Source organism: Amblyomma mixtum, chromosome 5 (assembly GCF_055824585.1).
Source record: "Amblyomma mixtum isolate Tamu chromosome 5, ASM5582458v1, whole genome shotgun sequence".
NCBI classification, from domain to species: domain Eukaryota; kingdom Metazoa; phylum Arthropoda; class Arachnida; order Ixodida; family Ixodidae; genus Amblyomma; species Amblyomma mixtum.
Genome location: NC_143016.1, coordinates 88,370,883 through 88,376,890, shown reverse-complemented (window position 1 = coordinate 88,376,890; position 6,008 = coordinate 88,370,883). Strand labels below are relative to the sequence as shown.

At 45.9% G+C, this 6,008-nt stretch overlaps 1 long non-coding RNA gene across 1 annotated transcript; it reads left to right on the top strand.

Moving 5' to 3' along the window:
• The first annotated feature begins 994 nt into the window (after nt 1-994).
• On the top strand, nt 995-3,156 carry LOC149342934 (uncharacterized). The gene is made up of 3 exons (XR_016282687.1): nt 995-1,188; nt 2,223-2,316; nt 2,860-3,156. It is a non-coding gene; the product is annotated as an uncharacterized LOC149342934 (long non-coding RNA).
• Nucleotides 3,157-6,008: the final 2,852 nt, after the last annotated feature.

Genomic DNA, 6,008 nt, shown 5'->3' with positions numbered 1-6,008 from the left:
ACGGCAGCCAGGGAGCAGGCCGAAGCTCGTCGCGCGGCGCGCTCGCGAGCAGCGTCATAGCTGAAAGCTCGGCTCGCTCAAAGATTGGCTCAGAAACTTGCGAATTGTACTCGCAAGGCTGGCAAATCGAGCAGCTAGCGGCTGGCCTGCGACTGAGCGCACGTTCGCAGTACAGGTGAACAACAATTAGCGCACGAATGCTTGGGATACCGGCTGCGTTGCGGCCACGTTAAGGCGATTCTTAAGCTCGTCCTCGACGCCATCGTCACCGTACGTGACACACAGGCTGAGAACTTGAATTCGAGTACGTGCTAAAGTAAGCTGCTCGTATTTCTCGGAACAATCTGAACTCGAAAAGACAGTTGCTTCTGTCGGCTTCCATGCATGTGGGCTCTTGCTAGTGAAAGTACACTCGAACAGGATGCGGCGAGTGCGGGCCGCTGTTGCATATAAGCTAAAGTGTGAAGCAAGTATCGTCGTAGTTCCGTAACGCAGTTGATATCACAGTAATCCGCTTGTACGGGTCACATTTAAGCTCTGTTTCATGTAGATCTCCGTCGACCATGCCAGTGTCGCGTAGAGTAATGCATCGCAGCTGCTCTTTGTCCTACTGCTCGCGTCGAACATATCCTTGATATAGACCAGTTTGCGATACGGTGCGTTTCTTTGCCTTTTTTGTCGCATTTAAGGGATTTTCGCTGCCGTCAATCGAAATTGCATTCCGTCAACAGCGTCGTCTGCGCCGTCGTCTGCTAGGACACCCGGGGATGGGATCACAGGATCGCAGCTTCTACAAACGACATGTCAGCAAAAGTATCTAAAAGCGCTTTGGTATTCGCATTTAATAAAGAAATAAAATGAAAAAATATAATTTGTTTTTGTTGCGAACACAATTCAAATATTAGTAATAAAAAAAGCGCATTTGTAGGTTTTTTCAACGAAGCAGCCGTCGTCACGTTTTGTGTTATTTGGGTTTTCGTAGCATTGTTTTGAGTGCTCGTGCGGTGGACGTGTATGAAGAACACAAGTGTGTTTTGGAAACCAACGACGAGAATTACGCCCTGTCAACACTGGTGATTTTGAACGGGTAAAGCCCTGAAGAAAGGTAGCGCTACGACTTCTTGTCATCTGGAGAGGCAACGAAGAAGAATGTGCGGTTTTGCTAAGCCTTGATGAGCCGTCTGAACGGTGAGTCCCGTGTACGTTTCTTTACTTCTGATCTCTATTCGCACGCGTTATTAGTGTGCGCCTATATAGGGATGGCAGTGCAGGCAGTCTGCGTGCGGTTGCCTCAGCTATAATGCGTTAACGCCGATTCACACGACGGTCCGTTCGCCCGCGGCCCGCGCACTACGTATTCATGCGTCACCACATTGAGAGGCGCGCTGTCGGCCGCGGCAGCGGGCGAACGGAAAATCGTGTGAATCGGCCTTTACCAGAAAAGAACGGGCGTATAGGCCGCATGGCAACTGTTGCTCCATAGTCTCTATCTGCGTTTAGTACTCGGGTGCCGCGGTAAATAAAAATGCCACCAGTTATCACAACAGAGTTATGCGGTCGCTTGCTAGCGCTGCGAAAAACAACAGAAAATGTTTACTACATTCCAATAGCACAGATTTGTGCTACATAGGAGAGGATGATGAGCGTGCAGTGCCACGTTAGAGAGCGCTCTTGCTAGGCCAGCTGCGGACAGACAAGGGAACTGACAACGGTCGAGTTGCCTCGCGGCTGGTGCCCGTCGGATTGATTTGTGCTACTTAGAAGATGACGATGAGCGGCAGTGCCGCGCGACAGAGCACTCGCGCTAGGCCAGCTGCCAACAGACAGTGCTCAGTGTGTGTACTCGTGGGATTAGTGCTTACGCCTTAATATTTGTCATACAATTTTTTCGGGGACAATGATCGCGTGTAAAAGGCTGGGGCATATCCCTTGCCTAGTCATTTGTAAATTTTTATCTGTGCTTCCCCATGGAACAGAATTTGACACAGTATTATGTCAAAGTTAGATCGTTCTTGCGTCTGCCCTGAGGTGTAGGTGTCGATGCTTCCTCGCCTTCAGATCTTGAGAACTGTTTGGGATGCAACTGCGCACTTATTTAGGATTTCAAGCTTTTTGCTATATCCCTCGTTTGTGCGGCCCGCTTTCAAGTCGTTCGCTATATCGGTGATGGTTTGTTATTGATTTTCACTTTCTCTTATTTATTCTTGGTTGACTGCCACCAGCTGTGCTGCCGGCGATTCTCCGCGCTCGGAACTATTCCCAGGCACGAGACCCTACCCACAGACCTCCCTGCACCACACTCACCAGTTTTCTTCGGTATTTTTTTCCCTTGCTCTTACTTGCATTGCCACTAGGCAGTTTTTATTTCTGTGCAGATTTGTTAAATGCAATATCAATTTTCGTTTCATGCTGTGATGTGAGATATCGTGCTTCTTGCTAATGAATGCATGCCTTTTCCATCCTGTCATCATTTGTGCAAAGCAGACGGGTCTACTGGTCGCTACGTTCAATTTAAAAATACCTTCGGTGCTGCTGCAAATCACCCTAGTAGTAATAAAATCCTGTGCATGCTATATTCGAATAGTTACGCTCTTTTCATCATGCATAAAAATAGTGGTATTCCAGCCTGCTCATCTTTCTATGCGGGTGTGACAGTCATGTAAATCTACTGAAAAAATGTATATCGGTGCATCACATACAATCTGTTCATTTCTTTTGTCATGGGCCCTCTCATTGCTTTTTGTGTTGCTATGTTACCACCTTATTCTAATTTATGAAGCAGTAGACAATTTCTTCTCTTGTCATTCATGACATTGTTACGGCCACTGACAACAGTTGCTCTGACATATTTATTTGCAGTTGCCAGCTGCCAGTATCTACTGGGCCATTCGTGCTTCCAGCTTTTGGCTGTGCTATCTCTCCTCAGCTGTTTGTGGTAGGTATTGTTTTCCAGTGATGCATACCTTACCTGCCTATTTAGAAAAATTTCGTAGACATAGGCTCACAGCCGGGTTTAGAAATGCATGCAGAGCTCTATGTGCACTTAGCAGCAGTACCTCCCTGTATAATCACATGAATCTGATCCTGAATTACATGAATGTAATTACATGATCTGTATGAAATAGTCGCTCATGAACTTTTGACTGCTGCTGTTAACATAATGGAATTTACACTGCTTCAGGTGCAGAGACTATTTCACACATGTTGCCTCTTATGCATATGTGCCCTCTGAAAGGGCGAACATATTCCTTTATCCCTTTAAAAAACATTGTGTTCTATCATGATGCTTTACCGGTATTTCTGGTGTATAGACCAAAATGTCACTCAGTATTGTAACATGAAGCGGGAACTGAGTTTGTCCAATGTTTTAGGGGTCCTAAAACATTGGACCAACACAGTTCCCACTCGAGTTATTGATCACTTCGCTCTCGCCCTACCATAAGCTTGCCGTCCAGGTTGGACAAATTGATAGAGCGACTGCTCCAGTGAAGTGGTGGTTCTGAGTTCGAACACCGGACCAGGACGAATCTTTCTTTAACTACGAAGTTTCTGTGAAAGCTGTATAGCTTTCCTTTGTAGCCATTTGGCTGTGCTCGAGTGGATGTCAATGAGTAATTACTCCTTATTACAGATCTTTTGTCAACGCCAAACTGATTCAGTAGCAACAAATAGTAGAAGGGTAAAAGCATGCTGCTCCCAAAAATTCGTTAAGCATGTTATAAAATGTATGCTGTATTGTTTTAACTGCTGCAAAGAAATAACGGTGATGTTAGATGCCCAGCCCCTATTAGGTAAACATAGCTCGCAATTAACACAGTGGATGGAAAAGAAATATGGACTTCAACCCTCACGACGACCCTCACCCCAGTGGATGGATGATAATGGCTTTACCCTTTGTACCGGGCGGTAGCTTTCGCCACCTAGCCTATACTTCCCCCATTGTTAATTTAATTTTATTTTCCCTTTCGCTCTTACAATATCTAATCTGTCTATCCTTTTACCCTCGAAATTCACGCCTCCCTTGATTTCCGCCACCAATCCTCCAACCTCCCCTTCGTCAATGTCACGCTTTTCCCATCCACTCGCCCGTCCTCCCCAGTAAATCCCAGCGCTATCTCTATGGTCGTTGCTGTCCCCTCTGGGAGGGCTGGGCGGAGTTCTGCGCACCTCAGAACCAAGTGTTCTATGGTCTCCGTTTCCGTTTTACATGCAGAGCACAAAATATCCACTTCTTCAAATTTGGGCCTATATGTTTTTGTTCTCAGAGTCCCTGTCCTAGCCTCAAAAAGCAGTGAACTGCCCCGCGAATTATCGAATAATCGCTCTTTTTTGATGTCCTGTTTTCGTGTCCTATATATGCCTAGTGCCGATTTTTCCTGCATTCTGTCTTTCCACATCTTTCTTTCCGACTCCTTTACCTCCACTCTCACGTTAGTCTTTTGTTGCGTCCCATCCCTCACCCGTAAATACTTCGTTCTTAGCTTTCGGGTTCTATTAGTCCATTTTGTGTTAATACTTTTCATGTACAGATACTTGTGCACCTTTTTTGCCCACCTTGTTTCCTCCATTTGAGTTAGTCTCTGATCATATTTCAGTTTGCTGATGGCCTTCCGAACCTCGAACGACGCCCAACCCATATCTCCCTGGACTCCCTCATTCGGAGTGTTCCCATGGGCTCCCAAGGCTAGCCTTCCTACACTTCTTTGTCTGACCTCTAGCCCTGACTGTACTTCTGATTTCATGCACAGGACTGCATTTCCAAATGTGAGGCCCGGTACCATGATTCCCTTCCATACCCCTCTAACCACCTCATACCTATTATAGTTCCATAGTGGTCTATGCTTCATAATGTCTGAATTCCTTTTTCCTTTATCCTTCAGAATCCTCTCATGCTCTTCCAGATATTTTTTTCCTTCACTTAGCCATACACCTAGATACTTATACGTACTCACATGGTCTATCATAGTGTCTTGTATTTCTAGTGGGTCTCCCTTCTCATCATTATAGACCATTATCCCTGACTTCTCTCTACTGAACTGGAGTCCTAGCTTGTTGCCCTCCTCACCACAGATTTTAACTAGTTCCTGCAGCTTATCTCGCTTGTCTGCTAGTAGAACAATGTCATCCGCATACATTAGTCCAGCCAACACTTGGTTTACCCTCTGACCATCCTGCATATAACTCACATCAACTCCTACCCTACACTCTTCCAACCTCTTTTCCATTTGGCTCACATATACCATGAAAAGTAGAGGTGACAGTGGGCAGCCCTGCCTTAACCCTCTCTTAATTTTAGCTGGTTTTGTGGTTTCTCCCTCCCAGGTTACCACGACCTCATTGTCTGAATATATACGTTGTAGATATTCAACCAGATTTCTATCAGCGCCATATCCCTTCAATTGGTCCCAAAGTTTTTCCTGATTCACATTGTGATATGCCCCCTTAATGTCTAAAAATGCCATCCATAGAGGCCTCCGACTTGCCTCAGCTATCTCTATACACTGCGTTATGACAAATAGATTGTCCTCCAACCGTCTGTCCCTTCGGAAACCGTTCTGCAACTCTCCCAAGATCTCCTCACGCTCTGCCCATTCTTCCATTCTCATTTTCACCATCTGCATTGCTAGTCTGTAAATAACTGATGTGACCGTAATTGGTCGGTAGGATTTAATGTTGTCCCTGTTTCCCTTGCCTTTGTATATTAGTCTCATCCTGCTCACTTTCCAGTCTTTTGGAACGTCTCCTCCCTCTACCACTTTTTCAATGATCTGTCGTAATTTCAGTTTGCTTTTTTTGCCTAGTATTGGTAATTAATCTCATAGGTATGCCGTCTGGTCCTGTCGCTGTTCCGATGGGAACCTTGCCTTCTATTCTGTCCCAGTCCCCTGCTGTTCTCTCCCTAGGCTCTTCCTCCTCTGCCCCATTGCTGTCCCTGCTCTCCCCTAGACCATCCGCCACAGGCTCTGCAAATGCTGCTTCAATTGTTTGTCTGATAAATTCCTGTGCTT